The sequence below is a fragment of the Phalacrocorax aristotelis genome, chromosome 13 (assembly GCF_949628215.1).
Source record: "Phalacrocorax aristotelis chromosome 13, bGulAri2.1, whole genome shotgun sequence".
Taxonomy (NCBI): Eukaryota; Metazoa; Chordata; class Aves; order Suliformes; family Phalacrocoracidae; genus Phalacrocorax; species Phalacrocorax aristotelis.
In genome coordinates, this window is record NC_134288.1 from 8,371,243 (window position 1) to 8,388,836 (window position 17,594).

Sequence of the window (17,594 nt, forward strand, 5' to 3'; positions counted from 1 at the left end):
GGAGACTATCTGCTTTTTGTAAAGCCTAGAAATGCCTGTGTAGAAAGAACGTAGCACAGTGTTTTTACCCAAAGAAATACATTGGCTATTTTGTCCCTAAAGCCACTTGGGAAAGTAGTTTTTCCTCCAGCAGATTATTTCATAGCCACATTATTACTTCATCTCTACCAGCGTCTGTTCTTTGAGATAAACTTTGATTAAGAAAGTTCTCGTGCAATAGCAAAACCACTGGTCTGAAAAATTATACTCTGCTTCTGTGCTTATTTAAGAAAAGCATACTGAATTTTCATGGAAGTCAACAGATACGTAGCTATAGTATGATGCAATATTTATTAAGGCTGCTTTCCAAAAATGTACACTAATAGGTTTGAGGAAATGAAAAATCCTTCTTCCTTACTAGTCTCTCCAGTGAGTCTCACAGGCAGGTGAAATTAACTTTTTTCATAGAAACTAAAAATCGATTTAAAATATCCTAGTACTTGTTCCAGTGGGTAGGGAAAGAGAAAAGTCCAACTACCTAAGTTTACAGATAGAGCTTTAGTACCTTTGCTGCTGCTCAGAGATTTGCCAGGCTATAGCAGAAGGAACACCGACAAATCCTATCAATTTTCATTCCTTGTACTCAGAATTCCATCTGCAGCAGTACAACTGGGAAGAATCATGTCAGATTCAATGTGTTGCTACTCTCCAGAGTAGTCAAAAGCAGCCTGAGACACAAACCTGGATCTGTTTCAAAAGGGAAAGGGGGGGGGGGGGGAATTAGTTTAGCAGGCACATATCCCTGGACACCAGCTTTTTGGGGGAAGGGGTAGAGAAACATCTTTTGCTCTTCAGAAATGATTCCTTATGTACTTCTGTTTAAAAAAAAACAAACAACTGACCACATACATGTTTTCGTTACACACACACGTTTTGTTGAAGGTCTAAAAGTTAATGTAGTTTTTTACTGCCCTATACTAGCCAATAGCTTCTCAGAATAATAGCATTCGCTGACTTTTCTTGCAGCATGTAGGAGGCTGTCCAGTCTTGTTATATCTGCTCATAACTACACACTGTAGAGTATTGTGCATACAACTGTCTTCCTTGCATTTTTCTCATGTCTTTTAAACAAATGCATGGAAGTAACGTCATGACCTCATTGCCTCCCTCGCCTCAGCCTGTCTTTTCCTCACACTTTATTGCCCCTCACTCACTTCATTGTATCTAAAAATACAAGTTGTCCGCAGCTCAGAGTACTGCTTATCTATCTATAAAATACTTAACACATTTGGGGATGTACATAAACTGCTACTCCCCAGATACTTTATCCACACTTGTATATTTATGGTTAAAAGAACTAGTTGTCTCTGAGATGATACCGCGGGTGAAAGAAATTCACATCAAGTACAACAGGCATCTTCCACCAAACCTGTTATCTCTTTCTCAACCCCCTCCTCAATGAAGATTTTTCAACTATTCTGATGTGTTATGTTCCTATTATTATCAAGGTAAGTACTGCTGGGAACCAAGTCAAAGTATGCAATTATGTGCAAAACTCATACCAATAACTAGGTAAGAAAATTAAAGCAATTTTAGAAAATAACATATTTCTTGAAGTATGTATTCATAAAAGCTAGACATGCTACAGCTTACAGCATATACACAGTAAAATCTAAAAGCTAGCTTTAAATAGTTCTCCGAATAGCAACAGAAGAGTCTCTCACATGGGTTGCCAGTGATCAAATGCAGATTGATTTTTTTTTTAACCCCTAGCCTTCAGTGAACTTCAGGGAAGAAATATGACATAATGGCTCTATTAACAGTTCTTTCCCCATTTCTGTCAACAAGTTTAATCTGCAACTCATAGATAAAGCCAGAAGAGCTCCACAGCAGTGCCCCAATCTGCCTTCACTTTTAATATAGCACCCTCTCCAACGATGCATTTTGATCCGAGTGGTACAGATGGTTCGCTGCTTTATATGCCTCTGCAGGCCATCCTCCAATATTAAAGATGCTTAATCTGTAGTGGCTCTCATGAGAATTAGGTATGCCTCTTATTTTCTCCCAGATTACACATATGAACTTGACAAGTCTGGTCACTCCTGTTTTATATTTAGGAAAGTGCTATCAGAAATTTATGAAACGTTCTTCAGCTGGGACATCTAGCTGAGCTTTATTAAGCCTATGAAATCTCCTAGCAGGCTGCTTTAGAGAAAGTCTGGTCCTCCTATTTTCTATGGTTTACGGTCGAGTTTAACAAGTCCCTGACTCCCTTCATAGCCTGAATTAGATACAGCTGTCTCTTTTTGTTCTTAACTCCTGCTAGTATGGGGAATGAGAATAGAGCCAAACTTAATTCTCCTGTGTGGCAACACAGAACATTACACTAAGTCACATTATAAATGTTGAAAAGAGAGAGTCAGGCTTCAGCACATTTATTCTATTTATATAAGAATGGAGCCAGATTCTGTTCCCAAGTAGCATTTACACCAAGGAAAGACTTCTTTTTAATACTACCCTTAGTAATTAACGTCAGCTCTACAGCAGCACAGGCAGGATGCACAGGGATGACTGGTGTCAGTTCTACCCCCAGATGGTAGTTTTAACATGCTATTGATTAGTATTGCTTAGCACAGATGTAACAGGCCCTGTCTGTAAAACCAGTAACTGACAGTGGCTCGCACACACTGACGCTCCCAACCTTGCTAATGCAAGTCCTAGCATAACTGTCCCAACACATAAGCCCACTGCAGCTTCCCTTAAGTCAAATAAGTAAGTTATTCCAATATAATCAAGAACAGTATCTGACTCTTCCTGTAACAGAAGAGGTACAAACATGTAACAAATTAATTCTTGTATCAAACACATAAGTTAATCATGCTATGAGCCTACTTCTAGAAAGCTGTTTCACGTTTATGTTAATGGATTTTTTAAAAAAATAAGCATACTGTAAAACACTAAATACAGAATTGGTATGGCAAGCTCAACCTGCCCAGCAGCCACCACAGAACAGGGTAACAGCAGGTAAGCCACACAGTGGAACTGCACAATAACAGAAAACTGGTTAGCAAGGAGCAACGCACACCTGCTCTCAACGCGGCTGGAGCCAATACCAGGTGTACTATTTAGGCAGACTTAGGTACACCATTTGTCCAATGCTTAAATTCATCAAAATACATGGCACTGTAGCCATTCCCTAGCAACCAACCCAATTAAAACCACTTTGCCAGTTAAATGGATTCAGCCATGCTGCTGTTCTTTTAACTCTTGAGTTACTCCTGTACAGCCAGGTTTGGTTAAGATAACTCCTTTTTCACTGAGGCCATCAAACAGCATTTGAAACCATTACATTTTGCTTGTAAGAGATAAACACATTTTTATATGTGGATTGGGAAGGATCTTGTTTGCAATCAAACAAGGTTCTCAGGGGAAGGCTAGTATCAACATTACGGCTGTAATCTAACAACATGCTGAGCTTTCTTATACTTTTATACTTTCTGATTTTTTCCCCCCCAGGCAGTCAAAAATTTAAGAGAAAGTACAAGAACAAACCCCCAGTGCTAAACATGACTCTCGAAGATTAGAGCTGTGCTGATTTACCTACACAAACTATGGCTAAAGTGTTATTATTTGCACGTAGCTACAATTTCTTCAGAAAAAAAGTCAGAAACAGAGCTTCCAGACTTATTAGAGCACTGGAGTACTATTCAGACATGTTCATCTGACCCTCCTTCCTTATGCTTGTGAACTCTATACCAAAGCTAAATGTTTATCACAGGGAAGCTTACTCACATTACAGAATCTCTTCTTATTCTGTGTTTTTAGTTTAATTAAAATTGAATTATAAATTACATATAAATTTCCCTAGGACTTGATATTTTTGAAAGTGTTTTAAACAGCACAATACACTTTCCACGAATCCATACTATTCTTTCTGTTCACTGCCTGCACAGTATTATTAGAGCTCTCCAGTAATACATGCACAATTAATTAGTCCTCAGGTTGAACTGCTATTTGGATTCCCCAATCCAGAATAATAAACGCACTTTTCTGCACCACACACAATGATAACCCAATAACAACTTGAAAGAGATTAAGAATGATTTCTCTATTATTATCTTCACATAGCTATAAACAATGAAGATACACAGTCTTTGACTTTAAAGATAACAATATTAACTTGTATTAACTACAGCAGTAACTACAGCAGTAACCACAGACATTCTCTTCTGAAAATATCAGAAAGAACGTAAGTGCTTTAAGACAGAAGAAGTAGGCAAGAACAGTTACCATTACACAAATACATTCCACCAAATAAACGATTTTTTGCAGCCTCATAGACGAAATAAAAGCATGCTGCGTACATACCCAGGCAAGCACACCTAGGCAGTGGGGTGGCACGGTAATTTGCTAAATGAGAAGCTAAGTGCGATAGCATCAGTTGTCTTTGGAAACTCTTTCCCCCACAGCCACAGCCCGGCGCCGGGGACAGCTCCGGCGGGGGGGGGAAGGCGCAGAGGGGCCCCTCCGACACCCACCACCCCCAGGGCCGTACCCGTCTCCTCCCCCGCTCAAGGAGGGGTCGCGGCACCCCCCAACCCCGGCTAACAGCTACCGAGCTGGCCCCCAGCGCCCGCCGCGCCGGGGCCGGCGGCGGCAGCCCCAGAGCCGGGAGGGCCGGAGGGCGGTGGCGCCCCGGGGGAGCTCCCGCAGCCCCGACGGGGCTGGCCGGGGCCGCAGCCACCCCGGCGGCGGGACCGCACCGCGCCGCCTCTCCCCCAGCCTCCGCCGGTCCAGCATCCACCGCCCGCTCGCCCCTGCCTGCCCTCCCAGCCCTAAGCCCCCTTTCTCGCAGCGCCTCACTCAACTTCCAGCCCCGCCCGTTACCTATGCAGCAGGAGCGCGGCCAGACCTGCTCGCCGCCTGCTGCATTAGACCCTCCCGCCCAGGCTCCCCGCTATGGCAGCCTGGCTCGGCCTCCGGGAGCCCCAGATGCGAGGGCACCGCCGCCAGCCGCTCCCCGGCTCCGCGCCCTCCCTGCCCGGGGAGGCGCCGGTCTCCCGGCTCCCCTCCAGCGCTCCCTGCGCCGCCGCCGCCGCCTCACCCGCGGAGCTGGCGCCCAGCCGTGCCGCGCTACGGCCGGGGCTGGCACAGCCGGCCCGCGGAGCCCGCCGGGGCGGGGAAGCGCATCCTCCTCCGGCCGCGGCGCCGGGCAGCGGCCGAAGCCCGTTTCCCGAACCAGCGTTTAGAGGAAGCGCTCGGGCGGGTGCTGCCCTCCACCCCCCCCACCCCCCCCTTCTTCCTCCTCTCCCTTCTTCTCCTTTTCCCGTTTAAAAAGTTCATTTACCTCGAGGATCCTCCTCCCAGGATTGACGCAACGCCCCGGCGGCGCGCAGAGAGGAAACCTGTTCCCCCAGCGCCCGGGGCCAGCGGCAGCGCGGCGGGGGCAGAGCCCCCCCGGGGGAAGCGGCCGACGCCGCGCTGCCGCTGGGCGCACAAAGCAAAGGGGGTAGTCCGCGGCGGGGGAGGGCATTAACTGCCCCTCATAATTTATTCTCGTCTCCGCTGGCCAGCGGCGGGCGGGCCCCTCGCTGCTGCTGCTGTGCTGAGGGGCGAGGGGACACGGCCCGGCTCTGCCCGGGGCCTGCACCGAGACACCTGTGGAGAGAGGGCCCGAGGGCTTCTTCGTGTGCCGGTAACCCGGCGCCCAGCCCACCGGTGCAGTGGGAAGCAAAGGACCCCAACATTCACTAGTAATTAAGAAAAGCTTAATCAAGCTCCTGGAGGTAGGGACTAGGTTTACTGCAGGTGCTTGGCTACACCTCTTGGAACAAGTTATATTCTACTCCTGGAACTTAAGTTCTGTTTGGATAAATATGGACATATGTCATACCTTCAGTGGATTCTTTAAGGGCCTCTTAAATGCCTATGTTTCAAAGATACTGGTGCATTAATACGTTAACAAAAATTTAAGAGTATAACATTTTCTTCTAGCGTTCCCATGCTGATGGTGTCACACGTTCAAACACAGGTTACCTCAGAACTTCCCAACACTTATTTTTACATCTAACACTGAACTACACCCAGAGGTGGCCATAGATCACAGATTCCAGTGTATCCGTAAGTTTTTATTTTGAATCTGTATCTGTAAAATATGCATTAGAAAGCATGCATCTGAGAATATAGAGAACTTTAAGCCACTAATTTTATCATAAAATGATGCTACAGCAAAAATGGTTTATGTGGTTGAAAATGGACAGGATATAGTTTTTGTGTGCAGGAACAACAATCAATGGAAGAGGAGGGGAAAGAAACAGATTAGAAAAAGAAGATTCTATCATTTACCTACTCAAGTCAAAATACACACTTCTACAGCTGCAGAACCAGCAAGGAGATACGACGGTTCCTGAAAATGCTACGGGGAAAATGCCTGGCTGTAGTCTAGAGTTCTAGAAGTAAATATTTTGAAAAGCAATACAAGATAGATATAGATATATATACACACACACAAATACTTCTGTTCCATCTATGATTTATTTGGATTTTTGCTTTAAAACAATCATTGCCTCCAATGACCTAATTTGGACTTTGCTGGAGAAGGCTAATCGTCTTGAACCTTTTTTCATTGTCGGCAGCATTCTTGGCTACACATAGATTTGACCCTAAATCAGCAAAAAATGAAATGGCACAATTCCTCCAAATACAAGTATGTCACTAGTAAGGTACCAAGCGTGCGCCTGTACGGACAGGAAAAAACAGTACAAGCAAAGCACTTTGTGTCAGTACAACTGGGCCCACACTAGGGGCTGCAACAGTATAACTGTATTGGTATAAACAAACCGCTCCCTAACAGGGAGTTACAATAATACAAAAGCTGTGTGTGAAACAGGAGCTACATCTTGCTAACATTTTGACAGAATTGTTATATTGCTTTCTGAGATAACGTTTGGCCTTTTGCTAGCAACTTTCATCTCACAATAAAACAATTTACAGATAATTAATTTTTCCAACGCACCTGTGAGCTATGAGGTTCTGATTCCACACATTTTAGACACAAGTTAGTGTCAGATAAGGCAGCTGAGTCACCCAGAGCCAAACAGACTTTCAGCAACAAGGCCAGGAGCCCAGCATTCCCCTGCCCTAACCACAGGCCAACAGTTTGCAATACACAACCTCTACAAACTCTCGCTAAAGGGACTGCAAACAGTAACTACCAACCCAAAAGAAAATACAAAGTTTGCTATACAGTGGTTCACATTTTACAATGGAGAAGGAAATGGACACACTCCCTGTTTAAAACATCATTTTTCTACAGCACTGTAAATGGGATTTTCCATTATAAGAAACATCTGACCTAATACGAAGCTACATTGTGAATTTTCACTAATACAAACTACAAGCAACAAAGATACTAAAACTAGTATTAGTGACATTAGTATAGCAATCTAAATTTGATTTAACATCACTGGAAAATCTGTCGCAATAGATCGCTCATTTCAACAAAAGAGTATATTCACCTCACAGTGGGTGCATGTAATTTCCATTAATGTTAATGGGAGTTATGCAAGTGCATTAAGAGGATAATATACCCCCTGGTCTGAGACAACCCTGCAAAGTGAAAGGTGCTTCCTCTTGAAGAGAATGGGGTTTCCATCTCATGCATTTCAAAAGAACTTGTTCTGGCACTGTTACAAAATAGGATGGATAACAACTATTATGTATACTTGGTGAACAGTTTCCAAAGTTAAGGCAGTTTAGTGTTTTCAGCTAGTTTTCCTGTTGCCAAAAATTCAAGGAATAAAGATGTATTTAAAACACTGTGGGTTATTCGAAGTCTAGTGCAATAAAATCATGTGAAACTACTGGTAAAACAAGGAGGTCTGAAAGCCTACTGGTACAATGGGGAAGGAACCTTTTAGGTATCTACTTTTTAAATAAAACAGTTTTCATTCACTAACTGGAAAAAGATTCCATTGGTCTATATGGATCATCATAACTGATCAGGAGTTCAAAAGATAAAATGAAGAAGAAAGATCGTTCCCTTTCACTCCCACACCAGAGCTTTTTCACTGCGCGTCACCAGCTAAATTGCAGATCTCTCTCCCAGTATGCCATTTAACAGCTTGGAGTTATTTTACTGTACCTCAAATAACAAATGTTGCCTATTATCTAAATAATTTGTCTAAAAATAAAGTCCCAGGATATACCTACTAAAATTAGGAGACAACAGACATGCAAGCATTTCTTTATATATCATATCGCATCTGTCTGCATTATTAGGCACATAAATCCCTCCAAAAATTTAATCTACAGTTTGTCTGTCCCCCTTACTCTCAAACAGCGTGGCACAGAAAACCATATTGAACAATGCATGTTGGACTTTTAACTAAACCACGGATTTGCACGTAAAGGGGAACCACTTTGATCCAGTTGGCAGATAGTGGAGATCCAGAGCATTACCCTTCATCAGTCCTGAGATAACAGCTGAAACTCAAGGGTGCAACAAGCACTCACGGGGGACTGACCCCCGTAATGGAGCACAACAGGAAGAGCAGCCTGTCAGCGATACAGAGAAGCAACTTCTGGGAAATGAGAAGACAGTAAGAGACAGTCCAAAGTCATTAAAAACCACCCCAAAAATAGAAGACAGGCAACATGCTGCGCGCAGCATGTCCGTTTCACTGCTGCCAAATATATTGTGCTTTCAGAGCTCAAATATTGTTCTCATGTTACATGAAATACAAAAGAAGAGCTGGCTTTCATGTTTTTACATACTTCAGTCAATGCCTTCCAACTCTTCTTCAGACCTGATAATCTTTATCTTTATAGTAACTCATCCTATGTAAACATCTCAAACCATTAGTCATTTTGATTTCTCCTCTGTGCTTTCATATTTTTTAAAGTATACGCACATGCTCTGAGCCACCTTTAAAGACCTAAAGCCAGAAACAGAACATGAGTCTGATCTCGCTCGCTCTTCCTCAGTGTAATTTATTACAGTATTCAGTCCAGAGTCATACTGATTACACTGGTCAGAAACCTTATGGCAGTATAGAGTTTAATTTTTTACTTCTTTAGACAACTTAATCTCAGTTGCATAAAATGTGTAAATACTGCTTCAACAACAGATTGGAATGCTATTAGGAAGGCATAAACAGCACAATATGCTCCACTCCTTGATCCCTCACATTATATGTGTTTTATATTGCAGACTCCAGCTCAACAGGATTTTGTGGGCCGTTGCTCCACTCTTATCTTTTAAAGTCAAGTTGCACTTTCTATAAATATGCAATCATATTATGGGGGAAAATGGTTTATAAGTTTTGAGGTACTGTGAAAATGGAAAAGGGGAACACAGCCAAGAAAAGTAAAGAAGGAAAAAATTCACCTCTGCTTGATTGATCTAAATACTAAGCAAAGAAAATTCATTATACTCTTCAGTGAGAAAATAAAGATTTACTGTAGTATACTGTATGGATTTAGTTAGAAGTTTGCAATGTGTCAAGACCTAATACAAATCTAGTTTAAGATTAATCAATTTTAATGGTAACTCACAACAGTGGATGCAAGTTAACCAGCAAAATATTGAAGCAGCAAAGATGATGGGGAAGTTGTAACAGTACCAAAAGTAACGCTCCAGTGCACTGACAGAAGTGATGGGTTACCTATCTGGACAACAAACTCAAGTCTTTCCTGGAAAGCCAGCAGAAATTAATAAGTAAACACTGTTAGAATGAACCTGAAGTTCACATACAAAATGAATATACATGTTCTGAGCATGAATATTACTAATAAGGCTCAAAGATGCATCTGAAGATCTAGACAGAGGATGTAAATTCAATGAACAATTGTTGGCCACACAGCCCATATAAAGAAAAGAACAATAGTGAAAAAACAGGCCTCAATTTCCCCATTTGTAAATGACCCCTACAATAGCTGCTTGTAAGCCAGCAATGATTCAATAGTTGATTCTAATAAAGAATTTTTCTTTTCATACAGAATTTAGATGAATTATTTTTTACATCCTGATCTAATTTTCCTTCATAGGCTTTCAACACATTTTAGTATGGTGCGCAGGCTGCCTCTTATTCTGATACCTGGATGTTGAAACTGTACGGATATGGAGCAGTGGGACTACAATCAACTGAATGCATTGTTCAACTAATGATTAGCTGCAAGCTCAGCACAAGGCAGTCTGTGATGCAAAATGTGAAAGACTTATATTCACTTTTACTAAAACCTCTCTTACAGGAGTCAATAGCCATTGTCCTTATTTAAATCACATTTCTTAAGACAACAGTGAAGTATGTAATGATAAATACTCTGTGCCTATCTAGTAACAGCTACAGTCTGATTTGAAAGTATTAGAGCAGAAAGACATATAATCAACTGATACGGGATGGGTAGAGCAGCAGGTCTCACCTTAATATAACACTAAAAGGATAACTCTTTTGTGTGGCCCACTGTGCATTTAATGTTAGCGGAGACTCTGCCTGCACGACAGCACAATCTCCACCTGTCTCCAGTAGAGCGCTCCTGGCACCCGGGAATGCTCACTTTCATGTCCTGCCTCTGAATAGCTCCCAGGTTGGAGCAGGTATCCAGTGTATGTTATGTACTCTTTGCCATAGAAAGGTTTGGTTTGCGGTTTTTAGGTTCAGTTGAATTTGCTGCACCTACAGGTGAAGAACCTTCACTTACAAAGACCTATTCTGTAGGCACGAAGTCCAAAGGGATGCAACTGGACTTCACCTCCACCAGGAAAGCTACAGCTTACTGTTTCCTTACCGTGCTTTTTATTGTGTTCTCCTTATTACTGTTTAGCAGTTCTCCCTCTCTACCTCAAACACTTTTAATAATAATAATAGATATCTGGATCTGACTGAGTATTTATATATTCTAAGCTGGACTTCAAATGCACAATTTTAAGAAATACCAGGAGAGCAAATGGCACAATTGCCAGCATTTCGCACAGTCATTTTCTTGTTCGGTTGCCTCAATAGCACAAGTGAGGCAAAGCTTACGGTGGGTTGTGTTAGCTGTTACTAGATCAACTGCTACACGTGGGAAGAACAGACACACCCTGAGGCATACCAAGCACTTCCTCAGGTCTGAAATAGAAGCAGCAATCTTCAAAGCTAAACTGCTCTAAGTAATGTGTTAATCAAGCCATCTGAAAGAAAAGTAGCTTCCTGTACCTCTGATACAAGAAGGCTTGCTAACGAAGAAAGAAGAGGCACAGCTTACTCATCTGCTGAAAAACATAGGCTTACTACTGAGGTGGGGATACAGGAGAAATCAGAAGAGAGGTTAAGAAAATTATAATACCCATAAAACCAGTATCTCTGACAAGTCTATCATTTTTACCTTTTAACAGAATCATGAATTTTAACATGGAGGCTTATCTTTTGAAGGTGCTTTGTAGATGTCTCTCGAGGGTCTGGACTGATTCATCAGAGATACGGTAGTTACCTCATGAGAAATGTTCACCTACCAGTCGTTGGCATCATTCACTTATTGATCATCTGCAAGGACCTTGGGGGTTTCTTGACTCACTTTCTGTAAGGTCATTTGGTGCATTTGGTTACGCAGGTTATTTCCTCTGGGGACTACGGAGATGTATCAGCAAGTAGATATGCAAGTTTGACGGTGTTATGGTAGCTTCATTAACTCTCAGTACAGGTAATGTGCAGTCATTTGAAAGATTTCATGCATACATTATGTGTTCTTAAAATATAGACAATTATATTTAGAAAAAGTTGCTTTTTAATTAGAGGTCAACAATTTCAATTTTTTTCCCCTAGGTCCCAAAGGCAGAGATGATTTATACAATGTCTAAAGGACATTAAAGGCATCCAAATGATTTCTACTTCATTCAAAATGAAGAAAAATACTGAAACAGAAACATGTCCTGTCCCTGCTAAAGAATGCTTTACTTTCATTTCCAGAAAGTTAAAAATAGAATTGAATCTACGTGTGAGCTTTAGCATCACCTTTAGAGCTTACAGTCTCCTATAAGGAAGTGACAATTAAGATTCCTGCGTGCCAGAAAGCCTAGATCATGACTACAATACTATGCTATTAACAGCCACTGACTCAGTGATGTCTGAAATGTGCCTTGCAACCCTGTTTCTTCCTCTTCTCGTCTTTTGTGTTATTTAATAGTTGTATAAAGAGATCTGATTTTTGTTCGTATTTTAAAAATTTCAGGCTGATTATAGAGTTGTCTAAAGCACTAAAAATAAGTCTTCAGCTACTGTCTGTGTTCAGAGTCCTGTGCAATTAGATTCTTCTTTCATACTTTATATAATAAGATAAAAGATTCCAATTCTGTAATCTGACTAGCATCCTGGTCTTCCACCTAACTAGTTAAGTTTCAGCCTTTTATCTTCTCTCACATAAGTACCTATTTCAGGTGATTTATATTTTCTTTGTGCATACAGCATATTACAAGATCCGACTGAGCCCCTTTGCTATGCCATACTGTCACTTTGAGTTATTATTTGTAATCATAATTTCTCTTTTCATTTGAGAAAAATACTTAGCTCTATGTCATTTTCTCTAGATTCACAAGCAGCATCCTCTCTATTTGCCATTTAAAAGAAAGCCCTAACTCATCATCATTGTAGGAGTGTTGCTGGCTACAGCTATGTTTGGCAAAGAACAAATTGCGCCTGATTGGTCCCTCTAAACATAATTTTTATTATTTTTTTTTAAATTTTGAAACATCACAGCTGCCTTTTCTGGCTTAGAATACAGATTATTTCTGACTTCAAGCATTCCTTGAAAATTAGGTCTGATCCTGAATTCAGAGAGAATTTTATTACTATCTTCAGTAGAAGCACAGTCTATATTTCCATCACTGCAAAGCTGCTGCATTATGTGAGCAACAAATTACAGGTCAGATACCTTACAGATAGTAAGTCTCATTTACACACCTAAAATGGAGTGAATTGATTTTTCGGAAGTGGTTAGCACCCATAGGAAAATTTATGTAGCTTTCCTTAAGTCCTGAAATTGTAGCTGAACACTTTTGACGTTTGGCAACGCAACCTTTTTATTTACATTTTAGTTAGCTTTATGTTATTTGTATGCCTCATCACTCTCATGGCTGATTACAGCAATAATTCTTGAGAAAAATGCTAGTCCCAAAGTATAAGAGATCAACTACCTCCCCTGCCAAATAAGAGGGTCTGACATGAGAATATCTTCAGGAATTGAAGATACTATTCTTTAAGACAAGACTGGATGCTCTTAGTTGGAAAAAGTTCTTGCCATACGCTGAAAAGTTGATATGTAAACTGTAGATACAGAGCAATTTGATAAAATGAGATTTTAAACTGAAAATCTATTTTTGCAGATTTGGCTTTTAGTTTTTTCTGAATAAAACCACATAGTATCAGCAAAAAGCTCCTGGATGTACCTAACAAATAATCACACAGATTTTTAGTAATAACAGCTGTAAAACTAAAAACTTATCCACTATCCTTCGAGTATGAATGATGGTAAAGCACCAATCAGTATTTATAGCTCAGCATTAAAACATTTCAAATTTTGTTTACTAGCAAAGAAACAGGTCAAGACAAACTTCAGGCTTAATAATTCCCAGCTGAATGGATTTAAAAAATGGCCAAAATCTTTTGTGGAGTAAAGTGGAATGTTTTATTCAAAGAGCTCTGGCTGTAGGAGTATGCAATTCCAAGGTGGATTTCCTATTCACCAGCAGATTTTTGGCTTGCATATTTCTAAATGCATACAAGATCACAGACCAAATTTTGTTCTGACTTGCATCAGCTTAAGACAAAGTAACTGGAATAGCCTAGTATATTTTACCAAGAAGAAAGTATTTTATGTGAACAGAAAAATATTTCACCAAAAGCACCATGACACACTTGCTAAATGAGAACCTATTTAACACTCCCAGTTTTATGATTAAAACCTCTAAAACGCCTAGGGCAATTTTATTTTTTTAAAAACTATCTTGGGCATAAGATTCTTGCAAAACATGGTGGTTCCAATATCTAAGACACGGAAAAAGGAGAGATATATGCAAATAATATCCCAGTCTCAGGCTCATCAAGTCAAAATCAAAATGAGTTATATCAGGTAGCACCTGTTTAGAATGCTTGCTTTTAAAAGCTGCATGAATTAGTAGATATTTGAAACTTAAAGCAGTGTGTCATCTGCCAGAAGGAAGCTGATAACACTTCAAATGCTAACAGTGGAAAACATGTTAATTATTTATGGACAGTAATATCTCTTAAAAACCATCTTTATTTGAACCATATTAAAACCAAATGATAAGAACTTAGAAGTAATATTTTATCTCCTTGTCCAGATCTTTCAACATACTGGTTTTGCCCTACAAATACTGTGAAAGACTTTTCATTAACAATTGGGATAGAGTATTGTCTCAATTAACACATTTATTTTTACTGATTTTTAATGTAGAAAGATATCTAGTCTATTAAAATTCGTACCAGTCAAAACTAAAAGCACCCAAATAATCTTTCAAAATATGACAATACTTCTGTTTAAAAATAATATGCACAAAGAAAAAAGGTAGCATTTTGAAAGTGTTCTTAGATTTCAGTCAGCAATTTGTCAAAATCAGGCTGAAAAGCATAGAGATAAATGATATCTATTAATCTGTTATATTCAGCTGCGATTTTTAAAGACAAAAATGTTTAGGTTGGAAACTTCTCTTCCCAGCTAACTCCTCCTCCTGCTCCTGCCCTCATTTAATAATTCTCCTTTCTTATCCCACTGCTATAGATATGCCTAAAATAAACCCCTTGGATCTGAACTCCGGATAGACAAGGGCCTGAATTTATAGCTTTTCCTAAAAATCAGCCAATTCCATACACCTCTGCAATCCAAACGCTAAGCCTGCTCTTTGGCTGACACTGCAGAGCCAGGAAGACGACATCTGCATCAGGACACTACATTATCATATGGCAGTGTAGTTCAGATCTGAGGTCATTTTGCAGCTAAATTAAACTTGACCATCTTTGGCTTTTTCTAGATGAAAATATAAAAGTTATAATTCTCTTAGGTTTTTAGCCTAACTGGTTTCACATATCTTATATTCTCTAGTAGTAACTTTACTTCTTACCTAATGCTTTTAATAATTAGATCTCAAAGGGTCTTACAAATTAGGCATGAAATATTTGTTACATTGATTTGAGAAACTGAGCTGTAGAAAGGTAAAATGACTTACTCAAGATCAATTCAACCGGTCAGTGATCCACCTAGGAACAGGCATCCTGGGCTCCAAAACACTGTTCTGTTTGCTAGGCTAGCAGTTTCCAGCTTGAAGCCCATGGACCTCTGGGGCTCCGCAGATTAAATCTCCAAGCTACATAACATGTATTCATTTGCTTTGCCTACCATAGTTTCCATACATGCATCAGAACAAATCAACTACTATCCCGTGCAAACGGCTCTCCTTGATACTCAGCACATGGAAGGTCTTTCAGATTAACGTTGCCAACCAAGGTCTCAGGCAATTGTGCTCTGAACTGTCACCACCCAGATAACGAGAGCAACAAAGTAGTGCTCTAGGCAATACACACTCAAATAACGCTGCGAGGAGCAAGCGCATGAGAACCGCCCTGTGCTCTGGAGAAGTCTACAGGGCAAACAAGGTACTGATGTGTGTGCCCATATATCTGCTGAGTGTCAGCTAAGGTATGCCCCAGCACTTACTGCAGTGGGCAATGTGCACGTATGTTTCTGGGGGCAGGGTGAGGCAGAGAAAGGGGGAGAGGGAGAAGGACAAGGGGAATGCTGGGGTACACCGTCCGAGGAGATAGCAACCTTCCCACGCTACACACAGACCTATTCACCAACTGGTGTTAAAATTAAAATAGAAACATTCCTTAATGCAACCTTAGTAAAGCAGTTTATACTTTCCATATCTGGTATCCTGGGCTATCTAAAGACTCGGGTAGACACATCCATATTGATGACACAATGCTCAAGTGCTCAATTGCTCAGGCACCATGAAGTAAACAGAATAGGAAGCTTCAAAGAATAAATAAATAACTAGGACTCTGATATAATCACGTACTTAGAACTTATCCAAGCCCTGTCCAGTTTGTGAGGAAAAAAAGGCAAGCAGGAAAATGCCAACGTATTTATGATGGAAAGTCATGATTCAGGATCTTTCTATAACAGTCAACAGGCAGTCTGTTTACTTTGATCCCCTAAGGATCTGTACTGGTTTTGGCTGGGATAGAGTTCATTTTCTTCACAGCAGCCAGTGTGGGGCTCTGGCTTGGATTTGTGCTGGAAACAGGGCTGATAGCACAGGGGTGTTGTCGTTCCTGCTGAGCAGGGCTTACACAGAGCCAGGCCCTTTGCTGCCTCTCACCCCAGCAGCGAGTGGCCTGGGGGGGCACAAGGAGCTGGGAGGGGGCACGGCTGGGACAGCTGACCCCGACTGACCCCAGGGACGTCCCACACCAGGTGATGTCATGCTCGGCGTATAGAGCTGGGGGAAGGAGGAGGAAGGGGGGACGTTGGGAGTGGCGTTTGCCTGCCCAGGTCACCGTTCCGTGTGACGGAGCCCTGCCTTCCTGAGATGGCTGAACACCTGCCTGCCGCTGGGAAGGGGTGAATGAATTCCCTGTTTTGTTTTGCTGGCACACATAGTATTTGCTCTACCTACAAAATTGTCTTTATCTCAACCCATGAGTTTTTGCTTTTTTACCCTTCTGATCCTCTCCCCCATCCCACTGCCAGGGAGCGAGTGAGCAGCTGGGTGGGGCTCAGCTGCCTGCTGGGGTTAACCCACAACAGGATCACAGGCACTGAGTCCAAGAACAAAAAAAGACTGAAAAAAATTTGCAGCAGGGTGCTTAAGGTCCAGAAGAAAATATCATGTTCCAAGTGAGACCCTTTCATCAGTCCTTAACTGATGCCTCTGCTGTAAGAGACCTTAAGAGACTGACATGTTTATTAAAAGTTAAGCATAATGCAGAGTTGTCTGTTGCAGAGTTGATAACAGGCAATGGTAATAACTCACAGAATTTGCATAGCTATGCTAGTATGTACCTAACTACAAACTGCCTTGAGGATGCTGACACATACGTGTCGTGCACACTCTCTTCAAATCAGAGACACTCCACTGCTGCTAACAGCATCTGAAGTTAGAAAGCACTGCTCATCAGTTTTTACCCTGTGATCAAACTTGAACATCAGAGAAACCTCAAGGGCTTGTTTTGACTTTTGAAAACCCTTCTTTCTTAGACTGTAACCTTTTTCTTCAAGTAGCACATATCTTCTTCCCTTCCCTTCTCAACAATTTCTGCAAATCCTAATTTTCCACACACATTCCCCATTGTTAGCACGTGGCTGACAAATGTAGAGGTACAAATCACAACTTGAGTGATTGAAAACTCTTTGCTGCTGGAACCACAAATAAAAAAATTCTACTGAATTTTAGGATGGCCTGAATGGATCAAACCAATAAAAAGAGGGCTGACTTCAAGCCACTCTGCTAGTTCAGACCTGTTAGAAAATGTTGTTGGGGTAACTTCATCCCAAGAGACTGTCCTAGATCAGGTATCACTTCTCCTCCCATAGTTCACCAGACTAAATCATGATTTCGA

The 17,594-nt window shown here is 41.3% G+C and overlaps 1 protein-coding gene across 3 annotated transcripts in view; it reads right to left on the reverse strand.

Annotated features, from left to right (window-relative positions):
- SULF2 (sulfatase 2) overlaps positions 1 to 17,594 on the reverse strand; it is a 167,683-nt gene that overhangs the window by 64,524 nt on the left and 85,565 nt on the right. Inside the window, exons 1-2 of one of the 3 annotated variants that reach the window (XM_075109216.1) lie at positions 5,327 to 5,427; positions 545 to 726 (exon numbers count right to left, since the gene is read on the reverse strand). The gene's annotated coding sequence lies outside the window, so the exon portion shown is untranslated. Of the gene's footprint in view, positions 1 to 544; positions 727 to 5,083; positions 5,223 to 5,326; positions 5,428 to 17,594 lie in introns of those variants that run through there. The other 2 variants (XM_075109214.1, XM_075109215.1) reach the window with 2 other exon arrangements.